This window comes from Pan paniscus, chromosome 10 (genome assembly GCF_029289425.2).
Source record: "Pan paniscus chromosome 10, NHGRI_mPanPan1-v2.0_pri, whole genome shotgun sequence".
Classification (NCBI taxonomy): domain Eukaryota; kingdom Metazoa; phylum Chordata; class Mammalia; order Primates; family Hominidae; genus Pan; species Pan paniscus.
In genome coordinates, this window is record NC_073259.2 from 14,002,571 (window position 1) to 14,021,777 (window position 19,207).

Sequence of the window (19,207 nt, forward strand, 5' to 3'; positions counted from 1 at the left end):
TTTAAAATTGAAACCTATCATGAAATGATAATTTCTTCCTGTAATTTACACATAATCCTTATGTTATAGAGGTTCACAGAAATGGAAAGATACCTGTTTCCCTTTAATCAATCTTCTCGTTTCCTCTTTTCCATTAATGATAGAATGCACCCTTCCTCTCTTTGTTCCATTCTTTCACTTGTTATTCATTTTTTTCTTTCTTCACACTTCATTACACAAATATTTATTGTTTCAGAGACTGTACTATTTTGTTTGTTAGAAGATTTATAAGGCAGTATCTTTTGAAAATTATGACTTTCCTTCCTCAATATACCATAAAGAAATCTTTTTGGTCAAGATGGTAGTTGGAACTACAATCATCTGAAGGCCTGACAAGAGTTGAAAGACATGTTTTCTAGATGGCTCACTCACATGGCTGGCAACTTGGTGTTGGCTATTAATGTATCCTGGAAATAAATTTTATTCTGCAGTTAGGGATTTGGCATTTTATATATGTTGATTCAATCAAGTTTGGCAAGCAGGGTGTTTGATACTGCTATATCCTGTATTCTTGGTTTACTTGTTTTATTTCTGAGAAATATGTGTTAAGATCTCTCGCTGATTGGGAATTTGTCTATTTCTCATTTAAATTTTGTCAAATCTTTCTTTGCTTGCAAGCATTTCTTGTTACCCAAATCTAATCTATTCCTGAAAATATGATGGTTAGCAAAGTTTGAGTTAACTAGAGCCTGTAATCCATCATTTTCAATGGCAATGATAATGATAGTATATTTTTATTTTATATAAAAACCTCAACAAATTTTCTAAACAACTACCAAAATGGTCATTAATATGTATCCACAAAGGATTTCTGCATAACATACTTTAAAACAAATTATCTAATTATTTAGTGCATATTAAACTTATTAGTGGGCATGACTATATGCAAAAGTTGCATGATATATGATACAAATTATGTTATTCTTTTCCATTGCACTGAAAATACCATAATATAAAGAAGAATCCCATCATCCAAATCGAGCCTATATTGACTGATACTCAGAAGAATCTGGCAGTAGGAGCCTATAAAGGGATAAGCAATTGGGAAAGGATTGGGAAGTTGGTAGTACCGAACATCTTCTCACCTGGACTCATGAGCAACTTGAATAGTTGTAACTGTGATGCATATGTAGATTCTAACATATTTTTCCCCCTTGAATAGAAATTTGTCACAACAATTTTTTAAATTAATTTAGCAAATATTTGGATATTAAAGCTTCCTATAGAAAGAGATACCTGTATATTGAAGCCATGACAAGGTATATACAATGTTATAATTATTACTTGTACATGGCAAATTAATTCTTTTATCATTGTGGAGTCACTTTCTTTAAATTTAGTAATGCCTTTGGCTTTAATTTTTCTCCTGATATTAAAATAGATACAGTAACTTTCATTATGTTAGTGCTGTAAAATTTTTTTTTCCATCTTCTATTTTTGAGCATTTTTATCTTTGTATTTCCACATGTGCTCTTAATAAGTAGCATATAGTTAAATTTTAAAAAATCCAATATGGCAATCACCTTTTAGGTTAAAAATTTAATCCATTTACATTTGTGACAATTCGACATATATATGGTTCTAAATCTATCATCTTACTAGGTGATTTCCATTTCCTCTGCTCCAAAATATTTTTTTTACAGCTTATAACACAACTTTTATTAGAAAAGTTATACATAACACAGCATCAACTATTTTCAAGAACCCAATAAGCAACAAAAACCAGACTAACAAAATGTGTAACAAGAAACTAATGACCTTTCTAAAATCAAACATTCAATTATCTACAATGTCTATTTACAAACAGGGAAAACTCCATGGTTTACAGGCATGTCATATTGAAAATAAAGCTGCAATAGCTTTTTATACAATTATCGCTCTCAAGAAAATGAATCATTAAGACAGTAATTAGGAGTTCACAAATTTAAAACATTTCACATAATTTTAAATTATTGTCTTCAATAATTTTAAATTATTGAAGTCTGAGTTTCAAAAGTGATTTTTTTCCCACAAAGGTGCCAACACTTAAGCTAGAGCTTTCAGTGTTAATTTTGCCCTGAAAGTTAAGACATATTCTGAGAATCATAATAGTCACATGATTTCTGATGCTATCTGCTCTGTTAATAACAAAGATTTCACACATGAATACCTATGTAACAAATCTCCATGTTCTACACATATACCCCAGAATTTAAAGTATAATAATAATAGAACATAATAAAGCCTTTATCTGGATGTGTTTTTCTTTAATTAAATTATAGGAAGCTGGATATAGGATTTTGTTGCAAATCTGTTAAAGTTCCAAACACAGGAGTGTGCAGCACTGGAAAAGGAAATCAGTACTAAAACTTATAATAAATATCAGAGAAACCATTAGCTTTTACAGCATTGTCTGTTTAAAGGTTAAGTTGACCAGGTGTATAATTTCCCATCAGTCTGTTCTTACAGTAGGCAGGGCAGTTTCTATTTTCATGATCTGAACACTCAAATATATCCAAACATCTTTTTAAAGCTTTGATTTATAGCTCCTAGAAAGTTATATTTTTTAATAGTCACTCTACTCTAATGAAGCCTATTTCTGCTCATCACACTTATCACTGCTTTGAATGTGTCCCAGAGATTCTGGTATGTTGTGTCTTTGTTCTCATTGGTTTCAAAGAACATCTTTATTTCTGCCTTCATTTCGTTTTGTACCCAGTATTCATTCAGGAGCAGGTTGTTCAGTTTCCATGTAGTTGAGTGGTTTTGAGTGAGTTTCTTAATCCTGAGTTCTAGTTTGATTGCACTGTGGTCTGAGAGACAGTTTGTTATAATTTCTGTTATTTTACATTTGCTGAGGAGAGCTTTACTTCCAACTATGTGGTCAATTTTGGAATAGGTGTGGTGTGGTGCTAAAAAAAAAATGTATATTCTGTTGATTTGGGGTGGAGAGTTCTGTAGATGTCTATTAGGTCTGCTTGGCGCAGAGCTGAGTTCAATTCCTGGATATCCTTGTTAACTTTCTGTATCGTTGATCTGTCTAATGTTGACAGTTGGGTGTTAAAGTCTCCCATTATTATTGTGTGGGAGTCTAAGTCTCTTTGTAGGTCTCTAAGGACTTGCTTTATGAATCTGGGTGCTCCTGTATTGGGTGCATATGTATTTAGGATACTTAGCTCTTCTTGTTGAACTGATCCCTTTGCCATTATGTGATGGCCTTCTTTGTCTCTTTTAATCTTTGTTGGTTTTAAGTCTGTTTTATCAGAGACTGGGATTGCAACCCCTGCTTTTTTTTTTTTTTTTTTTTTTTGCTTTCCTTTTGTCTGGTAGATCTTCCTCCATCCCCTTATTTTGAGCCAATGTGTGTCTCTGCACGTGAGATGGGTCTCCTGAATACAGCACACTGATGGGTCTTGACTCCATATCCAATTTGCCAGTCTGTGTGTTTTAACAGGGGAATTTAGCCCATTTACATTTAAGGTTAATATTGTTATGTGTGAATTTGATCCTGTCATTATGATGTTAGATGGTTATTTTGCCCGTTAGTTGATGAAGTTTCTTCCTAGCCTTGATGGTCTTTACAATTTGTCATGTTTTTGCAGTGCCTGGTACTGGTTGTTCCTTTCCATGTTTAGTGCTTCCTTCAGGTGCTCTAATAAGGCAGGCCTGGTGGTGACAAAATCTCTCAGCATTTGCTTGTCTGTAAAGGATTTTATTTCTCCTTCACTTATGAAGTTTAGTTTGGCTGGATTTGAAATTCTGGGTTGAAAATTGTTTTCTGTAAGAATTTTGAATATGGGCCCCCACTCTCTTCTAGCTTATTGGGTTTCTGCTGAGATCCACTGTTAGTCTGATGGGCTTCCCTTTATGGGTAACCCAACCTTTCTCTCTGGCTGCCCTTAACATTTTTTCCTTCGTTTCAACCTTGGTGAATCTGACAATTATGTGTCTTGGGATTGCTCTTCTCAAGGAGTATCTTTGTGGTGTTCTCTGTATTTCCTGAATTTGAATGTTGGCCTGGCTTGCTAGGTTGGGGAAGTTCTCCTGGATAATATCCTGAAGAGTGTTTTCCAACTTGGTTCCATTCTCCCCATCACTTTTGGGTACACCAATTAAATGTAGATTTGGTCTTTTCACATAGTCTCATATTTCTTGGAGGCTTTGTTCCTTTCTTTTTACTCTTTTTTCTCTAAACTTCTCCTCTTACTTTATTTCATTAATTTGATCTTCAATCACTGATACCCTTTCTTCCACTTGATCAAATCGGCTATTGAAGCTTGTGCATGCTTACGTAGTTTTTGTGTCATGGTTTTCAGCTCCATCAGGTCATATAAGGTCTTCTTTACACTGTTCTAGTTAACCATTTTTCTTATCTTTTTTCAAAGTTTTTAGCTTCTTTGCAATGGGTTTGAACATCCTCTTTAGCTCAGAGAAGTTTGTTATTACTGACCTTCTGAAGCCTACTCTGTCAGCTCATCAGAGTCCTTCTCCATCCAGCTTTGTTCCATTGCTGGCGTGGAGCTGCAATCCTTTGGAGGAGAAGAGGAACTCTGGTTTTTAGAATTTTCAGCTTTTCTGGTCTGGTTTCTCCCCATCTTTGTGGTTTTATCTACCTTTGGTCTTTGATGTTGGTAACCTACAGATGGAGTTTTGGTGTGGATGTCCTTTTTGTTGATGTTGATGCTATTCCTTTCTGTTTGTTAGTTTTCGTTCTAAGAGTCAGATCCCTCAGCTGCAGGTCTGTTGGTGTTTGCTGGAGGTTCACTCCAGACCCTGTTTGCCTGGGTATCACCAGCAGAGGCTGCAGAACAGCAAATATTGCAGAACAGCAAATATTGCTGTCTGATCCTTCCTCTGGAAGCTTCGTCCCAGAGGGGCACACACCCATATGAGGTGTCAGTCAGCCCCTACTGGGAGATATCTCCCAGTCAGGCTACACAGGGGTCAGGGACCCACTTGAGGAGGCAGTCTGTCTGTTCTCAGAGCTCAAGCACTGTGCTGGGAGAACCACTGGTCTCTTCAGAGCTGTCAGACAGGGATGTTTAAGTCTGCGGAAGTTTCTGCTGCCTTTTGTTCAGCTATGCCCTGCCCACAGAGCTGGGATCTACAGAGGCAGCAGGCCTTGCAGAGCTTATTGTGTTCTTTTGCTGGCAACATGTTTCCTTTGTTTTTGATGTTTCTTGTTGCTGTGCATTGATGTCTGTGCATCTGATGAAACAGTTACATGTTACAGACTTTATAGACTGGTTTTAGAGGGGGAAAACTTTCAACTATGAGTGAGTGCAAAAACACTGGCTGGGTGGGATGTTGCCCTTCCTGCTTTGGTGAGGGCACAGCAGTGTAGTCTCTGTGCAGCTCTGTCAAACTCAGACTGGGGCATGGGCACACCTGCTGCAGCATTGGCTCTGGTGTTTGCAGTGCAGGTGCTGGTGGAGTGGCCTGAGAGCCACAGTGACTCCAGGAGCTGACATGTGAGCTAATTTGCTGCGGCAGTGGCTTTGATGTCTGAGGCATGGCACTCATAAAGTTATGATGGAGCCAGGGTCCAAAGCTTAGGTGTGTGAAGAGTGACTATAGCTTCAAGGCCAGGGGTGGGGCTAGCCTGCAGCAGTGGTGGGTCTGGTGACTGAGGCATAGGTACACATAGTGTGGCCATGGAGTCAGGGTCTGGAGTACAGAAATCTACAAAGTGATAGTTGCTCCACTCCAGGATGTGGGCTGACTTACTGTGGCAGTGGCTTAGATGCCCAAATATGGGCACTCATGGGGTGGTGGCAGAGCCTGGGTCACATGGATGTGCTCAGACTGGTCATGGCTCAGGGTGTGTTGTGGAGTCAGCCTTCAGTGATGGTGGCTCCCATGTCTGAAGTGTGGGTGTACATGATGTGGCCATGGAGTTGAGGTCTACAGCATAGGCATGGAGTAGCTGCAGCTTCAGGGTCTGGGGTCCACACAGGAATGGGTTTTGGCCCTAGTCCAGCAATGGCACAAGAGTGGCTCCATTTTGGGATTAAGGGCACAGCAGTGTCTTCCTATTCAGGGCATTTGCATGGGGACAATGTCTGTGTGTTGCCTCAGTGGTGAAAGCTACCAGCATCCTCCGCAAAGGACTGCATTGACGTCCACCATGTGTCTGATACTGATAGCCCCTGCTTTCTTCTTTTTTCCTAGCCATCTCCAGATGTCTTGGGTATGCCAGTCTCCTCAGTGACCTTTTCTGTTTGTGATTATTCTCCTTTTTTTTTTTTTTTTTTTAACTCCACTGTGTTGCTTCAGGTTCTTGATTGAAACCTTCAACCCTCCCAACGCTCTCTTCAGTGTTCGATATCTGTCCAGTTGTGTGTGTTTTTGTGTGTAGGTTGAGGGGGGAGATGAGGAATGGTATCTCCTACTCTGCTATTTTGCTGACATCACTCCCTTGTCTTAAGCAAATTTAAGTAGATTTATTTTTGTAGGAGTTTCAGAATTTTTTTTTTACATGACAATATGCATCATAAATCTTCAAAGTAGGATGTAGAGATATAAAGGGTTTTTCTTTTCTTTTTTTTTTTTTTTTTTTTTGAGACAGGGTCTTGCTTTGTCACCCAGGCTGGAATGCAGAGATGTGACCTCGGCTCACTACAACCTCCACCTCCTGAGTTCAAGCGTTTCTCGTGCCTCAGCCATCGTAATAGTTAGGATTACAGGCACCCACTACCACACTCAGCTAATTTTTGTATTTTTGATAGAGACAGGTTTCACCATTTTGCCTGCCGGTCTCAAACTCCTGAGCTCAAGCCATCCACCTGCCTCAGCCTCCCAAAGTGCTGGGATTACAGGCATGAGCCACCACACCCAGCCCAAAGGGTTTTTCAATTAATTTTTTATGGAATACTTATAAATATGTCACCAAATAGTATTCTGCGACATATCTGTTGGGGAATCAGTGCTGTAGGCTGTAGAATTTAGAGGTCTAGGCACATATGGCAATGCATAATATAGTGTGTAATTCATAAAACAAATATTGTCAATACAGACTATGTAGACCCAATGACTTATTTTCTATTTATTCAGAAAATATATACAGCAGGTTTATTTTGTGACAAGATATTTCCTAGATAGGAATAAGGAAGTAAAAAAAAGAGTTCTTGTTCTTATATAGATTGCATGCTAGTGTTCTAGTGGAAAGATGCAACAAATAAATAAAAAATACATCATATATAATATATGTGCTTTAAAGATGCATAGAAGCAGTGCTTTCTTCAGCAGCACATATATTAAAATTGGAACGATACAGAGAAGATTAGCATGGCTGCTGTGCAAGAATAATATGCAAATTTATGAAATATTCCATACAAAAAACAAAACAAATTTTTAATGCACAGAAGCAGAATGGAGGAAAAGGGAGTGACAGTGGGGTACTAATTTACTTAAGGTATTTAGGGAAGCCTCTCTGTTAAGGTGACATTTGAGCAATTGCTTCAAGGAAGAGAAAAATTATACCAGAGAGATAGCTGAGGAAAAGTTTTCAGTTGAATTACGAGTTCCAAGGCTCCAAAACTTGCCAATCCTTAAAATAAAAATAAGCGTGAATGGAGGTGTGTTTTGGAAGAGAAGCTCAGTGAAGTAGAGAAATTTGGTCACATAGAGCTTTCTAGGTCATGATAAAGAGTTTTAAATTTTATTCTGAGCAAGATAAGGAGCCTTTATAGGCTTTGAGGTGAAGAATGACATGATTTCAATACACTTTAAAATAAAGAAATTCCACAGACACAGAATCCTGGGGCATGAGAATGTTTTACATGGGGTGGGGGAGGGGAACTCAGAGGTTTTTGTTTTCTTTTTTGTTTTTGTTTTTGCACATTCCAAGTTTGAAATCTCTGTGATGCTTTTGAGAGGGATGTGAAGACACTATTCTTAGAAAATTAAGACAATGCTCTGCCTTGGAAAATAACAACTCAATCTGTTTTTCTAGAATGAATGGATAGGCAAATATTATTTCTGTCTTTAAAATATTAAAGTTATTTTAAATCATAGCATATATGGCACTTTGCTCAAGGGGAGGAATGGTGTGGATATAAACATTTTGGAGTAAAAAATATGGCCATTATTGACAATTAGTTGAAGCCTGCCCCTGTTCCTGATCAGAGACATTGGAATGCAATAATTCCAAGTGGAATTCCATTTTTTTTGTCTACCGATGGTAGACCCTTGATGGTAATGATTTTATGGTGCTATGATTTGGATATGTGTCTTCTCCAAAACTTATGTTGAAATTTCATCTGAATGTTAGACGTGGGGCCTAATGAGAGGTGTTTGGGTCATGGGGTGAATCCCTCATAAATAGATTAGTGCTTTCTCTCAAAAGTGAGTGAGTTCTCACTCATTAGTTCCCTCAAGATCTGGTTGATAAACACAGCCTGGCAACTCCCTTTTCCCTTTTGCCTCCTCTCTTGCCATACGATCTTTGCATAAGCCAATTTCCCTTCACTTTCTGCTAGGAGTGGGAGTAGCCTGAGGCCGTCATCAAATGCAGATGCCTAATCTCGAACTTTCAAGCCATCCAGTATCATGAACCAAATAAACCTTACATCTTTATAAATTACCCAGCCTCATGTATTTCTTTACAGTGATGGATTGCTATGGAATAAAAAGTCTTAATAGACTTAGTCCTAAATGGACTAAGACATATGGTATTAATCTTCATATTCCCAGCATCTGTCCTATTACTGGGACTACAATTTTTTCTAGTAATGAATTAATTATTTCAAAAGCACAAAAATTTGTGCTTTTGAATCTTCAGAACACTTAATGTTCTCTGAAATCGACCCCTTTTATTGGATTTCCATTAATGAGGCAAAATTCTGATTTTTTTCTCTTTGAAATTGAAGTATATCAATAATTTAGAGCAGTTCATCATCACTGGCCATCAGAGAAATGCAAATCAAAACCACAATGAGATACCATCTCACACCAGTTAGAATGGCAATCATTAAAAAGTCAGGAAACAACAGGTGCTGGAGCGGATGTGGAGAAATAGGAACACTTTTACACTGTTGATGGGACTGTAAAGTAGTTCAACCATTGTGGAAGACAGTGTGGTGATTCCTCAAGGATTTAGAACTAGAAATATCATTTGACCCAGTCATCCCATTACTGGGTATATACCCAAAGGATTATAAATCATGCTGCTATAAAGATACAGGCACATGTATGTTTATTGCAGCACTATTCACAATAGCAAAGACTTGGAACCAACCCAAATGTCCATCAGTGATACAATGGATTAAGAAAATGTGGCACATATTCACCATGGAATACTATGCAGCCATAAAAAAGGATGAGTTCATGTCCTTTGTAGGGACATGGATGAGGCTGGAAACCATCATTCTGAGCAAACTGTCACAAGGACAGAAAATGAAACACCGCATGTTCTCACTCATAGGTGGGAATTGAACAATGAGAACACTTGGACACAGGATGGGGAACACCACACACTGAGGACTGTTGTGGGGTTGCGGGAGTGGGGAGGGATAGCATTAGGAGATATACCTAATATAAATGATGAGTTAATGGGTGCAGCACACCAGCATGGCGCATGTATACATATGTAAGAAACCTGCATATTGTGCCCATGTACCCTAGAACTTAAAGTATAACAAAAAAAAATCAACACATAAAACAAACAAACAAAAATTTAGAGTAGTTGTGTTTATAATTACATTAGACAAAACAGAATTTAAGTCAATATCTGTCACGAAAGGCAAAATTGATGTGTTCCCTCTTCTGTTGTTTGTAATACTTTGATGGGAATTGATGTTAGTTATTTTTTAGATATTTATTAGAGTTCACCAGTGAAGCTGTCTGATCCTAGAGTTTTCTTTTTTGGATAGTTTGATTATGAGTCAATCTCCTTATTTGTTATTGGAATGTTTAGGCTGTTTCTTCTTGATTCAGTCTTGGTAGTTTGTATGTTTCTGGGGATTTATCCATTTCCTCTAAGTTATCTAATTTGTTGGCATAAATTTTTTTATAATAGTTCCTTATGGTTCTTTTTATTTCTGTGGCATCTGATATAGTTTGGATGTTTCCTCCAAACCTCATGTTGAAATGTAATCTCTAATGTTGGAGGTGGTGCAAGGTGGGAGGTGATTGGATCATGGAGGCAAAGAAAGTTATCAACTCATTCTATGAAATCAGTATCACCCTGATGCCAAAGCCACATAAAGACACTGCAAAAAAAGAAAATTATAGCTCAATATCCCTAATTAACTTAGTTTGCAACTAATGAACTTAAAAAGCACATAAAAAGTATAATACAACATGAACAAGTGACATTTAGCCCTAGTATGCAAGTATCATTCAATATACTTAATCAATGTGATACAGTATATCAACAAAATGAAGCATAAAAATTATATGATCATCTAAATAGATGAAGAAGAGTATTTGACAAAATTTCATACCCTTTTATTATAAAACCCTCAACAAATTAGGTGTAGAAAGAATTTAACTTAATCAATGAAGACCATATTTGAAAAGCATCATATCTACTATCATATTCAATGGTGAAAAACTGAAAGATTTTTCTCTAAAATCTGGATCAAGACAAGGATGCCTCTCTCATCATTTCAACATAGTATTGAATGTTCCAGCCTGAGCAATTAGGCAAGAAAAATAAATAAAAAGCATCCAAATACAGGAGGAATAAGTTAATTTATCTGTTTACAGATAAAATGACCTTACATATAGAAAATCCTAAAAACTTCACAAAGACTATTAGAACTAATGAACAATTTCAGCATAGTTGCAAGATGCAAAATAAACATACAGAATTCAGTTGTATTTCTATGCACTAACAACAAATTATCTGAAAAGGAAATTAAGAAAACTACCCCATTTACAGTAGCATCAAAAAGAATACGATACTTATGAATAAACCTAACCAAGGAGGTGAAAGACTTATGTACTGAAAGGCATAAAACACTGAAGAAAGAAATTAAAGCTGGTGGAGATAAATGGAAAGACATCCTGTGTTCATGGATTGGAAGAATTAATGTCATTACAATGTCCATGCTACAAAAGTGGCCTACAGATTCACCCTCTCCCTAATAAAATCCTAATGACATTTTTACAGAAATATTAAAAACAATTCTATAATTTATATGAAACAATTCTACAATTTATATGACTTCAAATAGTCAAATAATTCTTGAACAAGAAAAACAAAGCTGGAGGCATCACACTTCATAATTTCAACATATATTACAAAGCTACAGTAATCAAACAATTTGGTACTTGTATAAAGATAGACATATAGACAAATAGAATAGAATTGAGTGTCTAGAAATAAACCCTCATATATATGGTCAACTGATCTTTAACAATGGTGCCAAGAATACACAATGGGGAAAAGATAGTATCTTCAACAAATGGTGTAGGAAATACTGAATATCCACAGGCAAAAGAATGAAATTGGACGCTTATCTTACACCAAACACAAAAATATAAAAGGATTAAATCTATGACCAGAAACTGTAAAACTTCTAAAAGAAAATTTCGAGGAAAAGTTTCGTGACATTGGTCTTGGAGGTGATTTCATGGACACAACACTGAAAGCACAAGCAACAAAACCAAAAATAAGCAAATGAAACTACATCAAACCAAAAGTTTCAGCCTAGTAAATGAGACAATCACAGAGTGAAAAGGCAATCTACAGATTCTTTTGCAAACCATGTATATGATAAGAGATTAATATCCAAAATATATAGGGAGCTCCTACAACTCAATAGCAGAAAAGCTAATAACTTGATTTTAAAAATGGAGAAAGGGCCAGGCACGGTGGCTCATGCCTATAATCCCAGCACTCTGGGAGGCCAAGGCAGATGGATTGTTTGAGCTCAGGAGTTGCAGACCAGCCTAGGCAACATAGTGGAGCCCTGTCTCTACAAAAAATACAAAAGTTAGCCAGGCATGGTTACTTGGGGGTTGAGGCTGGAGGATTACTTGAGCCAGAGAGGTAGAGGATACAGTGAGCCGTGATTGTGCCACTGAACTCCAGCCTGGGCAACAGAGCAAGATCTTGTGTCAAAAAATAATAATAGTAAAAAGTGGACAAAGTACTTGAGTAGCCATTTCTACAAAGAAGACACACAAATAACAATAGCTTTATGAAAAAATGCTGAACATCACTAATCATCAGGGAAATGCAAATCAAAATCACAGTGAGAAATCCTCTCAGATTTGTCAGGATGGCTATTCTCACAGAAACAAATGACTCCAAGTATTGATGATGTGGAGAAATTGAAATGCTTGTATACTGTTGGTGGGAATGCAAAATAGTGAAGCCAAATGAAACAAAATGAAATAACGACGTGGTGCAGATGCTATGACAAACAGTATGGAGATTCCTTTAAAAATTAAATGTAGAACTATAATGTGATCCAGAAATTTCATTTCTGGGTATTTATCCAAAAGAATCAAAATCAGGATCTTAAAGAGATATTAGCAGTTCTATGTTCATTACAGCATTATTTACAATACGCAAGACACAGAAACAGCCCAAGTATACTTGGACAGATGAAAGGCTAAAGAAAATGTGGTTTGTGGTACATACAATGGAATATTACAACAAAAAGAAGACAATCCGATGTGACAACATGGATGGGCCTTGAGGACATTATTTTAAGTGAAATGAGCTAGTGACAGAAAGACAAAGATTGCATAATTTTACCTTTATAAGCAATCTAAAATAGTCAAATTCATAACATCAAAGAATAGAATGAGTGGAATGATGGTTGCCAGGGACTGTCAGTATGGAAAAATGGGTCATTGTTAATTAACAAACATAAAATTTCAGTTAAGCACGATGCATAAGTTCCAGCGATCTGTTGTACAACATTGTCCCTGTAGTCAATGACACTGTATTGTATACTTAAAAATTTATTAAGATGGTAGATCTCATGTTAAATGTTCTTACCACAATAAAATGAAATTTTAAAAAATTAAAAATTGAAGCCTGGCATAGTGGCTCACGTCTGTAATCCCAGCATTTTGGGAAGCTGAGGCAGGCAGGTCACTTGAATCTAGGAGTTTGAGACCAGCGTAGGCAACATGGTGAAACCCTGTTTCTACTTAAAAATACAAAAATTACCTGGGTGTGGTGGTGCATGCCTGTAGTCCCAGTTACTTGAGGAGCTGAGGTGGGAGAATTGCTTGAACTCAGAAGGTCGAGGATGTAGTGAGTCAAGATTGCACCACTGCACTCCAGCTTGGGCAATTGATGAAACCTTGTCTCAAAAAAAATTACAAATTAAAAAAGGCAGCATATTGGCTTCTTTAAATAATCTGCTTATTTAATCTGTGATAAGATCAGAATTTAATCACAATGAAATTTTACCTTGTTTTTGATTATTTTAAATTATTTTAAAGTCAACAACTACAAACATACATTTCCTCATGCAAAATTAATACATTTTACAAAAGGCTAAAATTGATTTGCACCTCAACCCTGTTACCATTCCCAGCTACAAATATATATTCAATTTATTTTCTAGTATTTCATATTAATGGTCTGAGAGGCAGTGGGAACTATAGAAGTTCTCAGTCATGCATTCAACTGCTAATGTAATCTGACACTGAAAATTTATTCCAGTGAGTGGGCCAATAATTGTCAATAGTACATATAGGGAGAGGAGAGGTGGGGCAGCAAAAAGGGTGCATCCACCCTCATTTTCCCTATTTCAAGAGTTAAAAGTCATTACTTTCTGGGATTGGTGCAATCTTGACTCACTACATCTTCGACCTTTAAGCAATTCTCCCACCTCAGCTCCTCAAGTAACTGGGACTACAGGCATGCACAACCACACCCAGGTAATTTTTGTATTTTTAAGTAGAAACAGGGTTTCACCATGTTGCCTACACTGGTCTCAAACTCCTGTCATAAATACTGCCTGTCATAAATCATTCTCTGCTGACCATTTCTCTTGGAATTTATTGGAATTGTAATAAATTAAGGAAATGTATGACCTGGTATCTAGTTAATGCCTAAAACACTTCATGTTATCCTTTGCCCAACCGGCTAATAACAAGGCTGTGATAGGTTTAAGGTAAGGCTTCTCAGTGATCCAACCAGCTTCCCCTTTTATAGTAAGGAATATACTTTGAAAATGTAAATATAACATGTTTATTGAATAGTGAAAACAACTTTCTGTTTTGTAATTTTTGTATGAAACAATCTTTACACATAAACTCCATCTCCAGAGTACTTCCGAAATATAATGGAGTCTGCTCAATTGTGGGTAGGAAATAACAGCAGATCTTCCAGTGTGTGGAGGGTTTTTCCCCGAACCACTACTGACCATACAATTACATCTCTGGACACAAGCATGACTCTTAATGTTTATGCATGTTCAGTTGTTTCTTATTACTTTTGGTCAACCTATCTAACCTTTTGAGATTTTGACTACTGATTCTGATCATAGGAGATCATTCCACTCCATTGTATGTCATCTCAGAGCTCTGACCAATGTGCCCTATATCTAAGTAAATGAGCTGGTTGTAATGTGTACACATTTTCTAAGAAAAATTTTTGCATAAGCAGAAACACTGGGATGAAGTAGGAGGTTTGGGGCTATCATTTCCACTTTTTGACAATTTTATTTCCTTTGAGGTTTGTCCCCAGAGAGCTTAGTAACCATGTTTGTAGTTACATGAGTCCACCTTTTGGCTACACTTGCTCTAGGCTATCAAAATTAAATTCTCCCTCACATAGATTCCGAATGAAAGCTGAGAAATGTGAGTCCACGATTTGGGGAACCAAATCTTGCTGATGGCAGAGCTCTAGGTTTAAGATCCACAAATGCTTTTGTGTCTGAGATTCCCCAAGCTACATCAACCCTATGCTTGTGGGGCCTGGTTGTTCTGCTCTACGGATTCTGGGAAATGCACAAGCAGCCTTCCTATACATTCATTTTTCATTAGTAGTTTTTAGCAAGCTTCTTTCTTTTCTTTTCTTTTCTTTTCTTTTCTTTTCTTTTCTTTTTTTTTTTGAGACAGGATCTTACCGTTGCCCAGGCTGAAGTGAAGCGGCATGACCATGGATCACAGCACAACCTCCTGGGCTCAGGTGATCCTTCCACCTCAGCCTCCCGAGTAGTTGGAATTACAGGCAAGCACCACTACGCCCAGCTAATTTTTTGTATCTTCAGCAGAGATGAGATTTTGCCATGTTTTCCAGGCTGGTCTGGAACTCCTGGGCTCAAACAATTTGCTTACCTGGGCTTCCCAAAGTGCTGAGATTACAGCACTGAGCTACCATGCCTGGCCCACAAGCTTATTTCTATCACTTACAAATGAAAATATAACACAATACACAAATTATCTAAATAACAAGAAGTAGGGAAATGATAACCTGAGATGGATTAGAATGAAATATAAAATTATAGTGGTTTGGGGAAACGACTGTAACCTTGAAAGGAAAGTTAAGTATGCCCCTGACTATAAAAGAACTAGAGATGTAAATGTGTAATCTGTGTTTCCTAAGGAGTTCATCTCCTACATATATACCCCATCAGTAGCCTGGAAGTATGGATGCTGTCTCACTACTTGAAGACATTTCTTCTATTTAAAATGTCTCTGACTGCAGTCTGCCCTCTAGAATGTGTCAGAAGTACTTTTGGAAAGAAAAATGGATCTTTACTGTAAGTCTAGACATACTCACTTGTAAACATTTCTGAGTTACCCTGGCTGAGAAGCTTATTACCCCAGATCACTATTCTTTACATTTTCCACCCAAAGAGGAAGCTGTGGGTCCCTTTTGAGTCACTGAACTGCTGCTGTGGTTTCCATCTGGCTTGCCGATACCAGTTTCATCACCACGACCCTTGGTATACATCTGTTCCTTCCTCTGCTTCTTACGCAGTCTCCTTTTCTAGTTACTCTCGTCATGAATCCCAACATTTGATTGCTAGATATTTTCTGATGTTTTTAATTTATCTGTTAGTGTTTATTGGTGGTTTTTTAACTGGTAAGATGTCCTTTTTTTCTCAGAGGATTTTAACCTAGAGGTTACCAATATGGGCTTGAGTGTTATGAAGCCTAAATCTGAATTCCAGTTCTAGCATATTCCAGCACTCTTCAGGAGCTCAGGCAAGTTTTTAAATTTTAAAGTGTTGGGTATGTTATTTGTAAAATGGCAGTAATAGCATTTACCTCATTTTGTGAAAATTAAACAAGTTAATTACCATTCAGTGCTTAGAGCAGTGCCTGACATATCAACATACGTTACCTATCATTGCTTTAGAGGTACATCTTTCATAATGCTCCAAGATTAGAGCTAGCGTCAGCTGGAACTCATCTTTTTATTGGTATATTACTTAGGATACTTGTATTAAGTTGGTTTTTTTTTTTTAACCAAGGAAATTCTTTTTTTGTCCTTCTCCATGAATTCTCTGTGAAAACACCAATATTTAAATTAAACAATGCTCAGAGATTTTCTCTAGCAGACTGAATCTTTGTTATTTTTATTTTTTATACTTTATCTTTTAAGTTCTGGAGTACAGGTGCAGGATGTGCAGGTTTGTTGCATAGGTAAATGTGTACCATGGTAGTTTGTTGCACTTATCAACCCATCACCTAGGTATTAGCCCAGCACGCATTAGCTCTTTTCCCCAAAGGTGTACCCCCTCTTATCCTCCCCCAACAGGCCCCAGTAAGTGTTTTTCCCCTCCCTATGTCCATATGTTCTCATTGTTCAACTCCCACTTATGAGTGAGAACATGTGGTGTTTGGTTTTCTGTTACCATGTTAGTTTGCTGACAATGATGGTTTCCAGCTTCATCCATATCCCTGCAAAGAACATGAACCCATTCTTTTTTATGGTTGCATAGTATTCCATGGTGTATATGTGCCACATTTTCTTTATTCAGTCTAACATTGATGGGCATTTGGGTTGGTTCCAAGTCTTTGCTATTGTGAATAGTGCCACAATAAACATACATGTGCATGTGTCTTTATAGCAGAATGATTTATAATCTTTTGAGTATATACCCAGTAATGGGATTGTTGGGTCAAATGGTATTTCTTGTTCTAGATCCTTGAGGAATTGCAACACTGTCTTTCACAGTGGTTGAACTAATTTACACTCCCACCAACAATGTAAAAGCATTTCTATTTCTCCACATTCTCCCCAGCATCTGTTGTTTCCTGACTTTTTAATGATTGCCATTCTAACTGGTGTGATATGGTATCTTACTGTGGTTTTGATTTGCATTTCTCTAATGACCAGTGATGATGAGCTTTTTTTCATATGTTTTTTGGCCACATAAAAGTCTTCTTTTGAAAAGGGTCTGTTAATATCCTTCACCTACTTTTTGATGGGGTGATTTGTTTTTTTCTTGTAAATTTGTTTAAGTTCCTTGTAGATTCTGGATATTAGCTGTCAGGCCTCTGAGCCTAAGCTAAGCCATCATATCCCCTGTGACCTGCACGTATACATCCAGATGGCCTGAAGCAATTGAAGATCCACAAAAGAAGTGAAAATAGCCTTAAATGATGACATTCCACCATTGTGATTTGTTCCTGTCCCACCCTAACTGATACATATATTCTCCCCCGTTCTTAAGAAGGTACTTTGTAATATTCTCCCCAACCTTTAAGAAGGTAATTTGTAATATTCTTCCCCGCCCTTAAGAATGTACTTTGTACACCTATCCCAAACCTATAAGAACTAATGATAATCCCACCACCCTTTGCTGACTCTCTTTTCTGACTCAGCCCACCTGCACCCAGGTGAAATAAACAGCCTTGTTGCTCACACAAAGCCTGTTTGGTGGTCTCTTCACATGGACATGCATGAAATTAGCCCTTTGTCAGATGGATAGATTGCAAAAATTTTCTCCCATTCTGTAGGTTGCCCATTCACTCTGATGATAGTTTCTTTTGCTGTGCAGAAGCTCTTTAGTTTAATTAGATCCCATTTGTCAATTTTGTCTTTTGTTGCCATTGCTTTTGGTGTTTTAGTCATGAAGTCATTGCCCATGCCTATGTCCTGAATGGTATTGCCTAGGTTTTCTTCTAGGGTTTTTATGGTTTTACGTCTTACATTTAAATCTTTAATCCATCTTGAGTCAATTTTTTTAATAAGCAGGATGGCTGAACAGGAACAGCTCTGGTCTGCAGCTCCCAGTGAGACCAACACAGGTGGGTGATTTCTGCATTTCCAACTGAGGTACCTGGTTCATCTCATTGGAACTGGTTAGACAGTGGATGCAGCCCACAGAGGGCGAGCAGAAGCAGGGTGGGGTGTTGCCTCACCCAGGAAGTGCAAGGAGTCAGGGAACTCCCTCCCCTAGCCAAGGAAAGCCATGAGAGACCCTGCTGTGAGGCATGGTGCTATCCAGCCCAGATACTAAGCTTTTCTCCCACAGTCTTTGCAACCCACAGACCAGGAGATTCCCTGTGATGCCTATACCACACAAGGGCCCTGGGTTTCAAGCACAAAACTGGGTGGCTGTTTGGGCAGACACTGAGCTAGCTGCAGGAGTTTTTTTGTCATACCCCAGTGGCGCTTGGAACGCCAGTGAGACAGAGCTGTTCACTCCTCTGGAAAGGGGGCTGAAGCCAGGGAGCCAAGTGGTCTTGCTCAGTGCATCCCACCCCGACAGAGCCCCGCAAGCTAAGATCCACTGGCTTGAAATTATCGCAACCAGCACAGCAGCCTGAAGTCGACCTGGGACGAGCTTGGTAGGGGGAGGGTTGAGTAGGTGGTTTTCCTCTCATAGTGTAAACAAAGCCCCCTGGGAAGTTCGGACTGGGTGGAGCCCGCTGCAGAACGGCAAAGCCACTGTAGCCAGACTGCTTCTCTAGATTCCTCCTCTCTGGGCAGGGCATCTCTGAAAGAAAGGCAGCAGCCCCAGTCATGGGCTTATAGATAAAACTCCCATCTTCCTGGGACAGAGCATCTGGGGGAAGGGGCATCTGTGGGTGCAGCTTCACTGTCTTGTTAATAGTGGCTATTTTCATCAATAGAGAGGATCGAGTAAGATGCCTTCATTTAAATTTTCTAAGCCAAGATGAATGTTACTTAAAAGCCAGTTTCAAAATATCTTATGCTTTGTTTTGCTTTATTGGCAATTATTAAAATGAAGCTCATCAGTCTGCAGTGAATAACTGTTGTCCTCCTTCCCACGATGTACATTTCTGCTCCTTT

General features: G+C 38.0%; 1 non-coding gene across 1 annotated transcript; it reads left to right on the forward strand.

Annotated features, from left to right (window-relative positions):
* Positions 1 to 7,250: 7,250 nt before the first annotated feature.
* LOC112436731 (U6 spliceosomal RNA) lies at positions 7,251 to 7,357 on the forward strand. The gene has a single exon (XR_003025436.1). It is a non-coding gene; the product is annotated as a U6 spliceosomal RNA (small nuclear RNA).
* Positions 7,358 to 19,207: the final 11,850 nt, after the last annotated feature.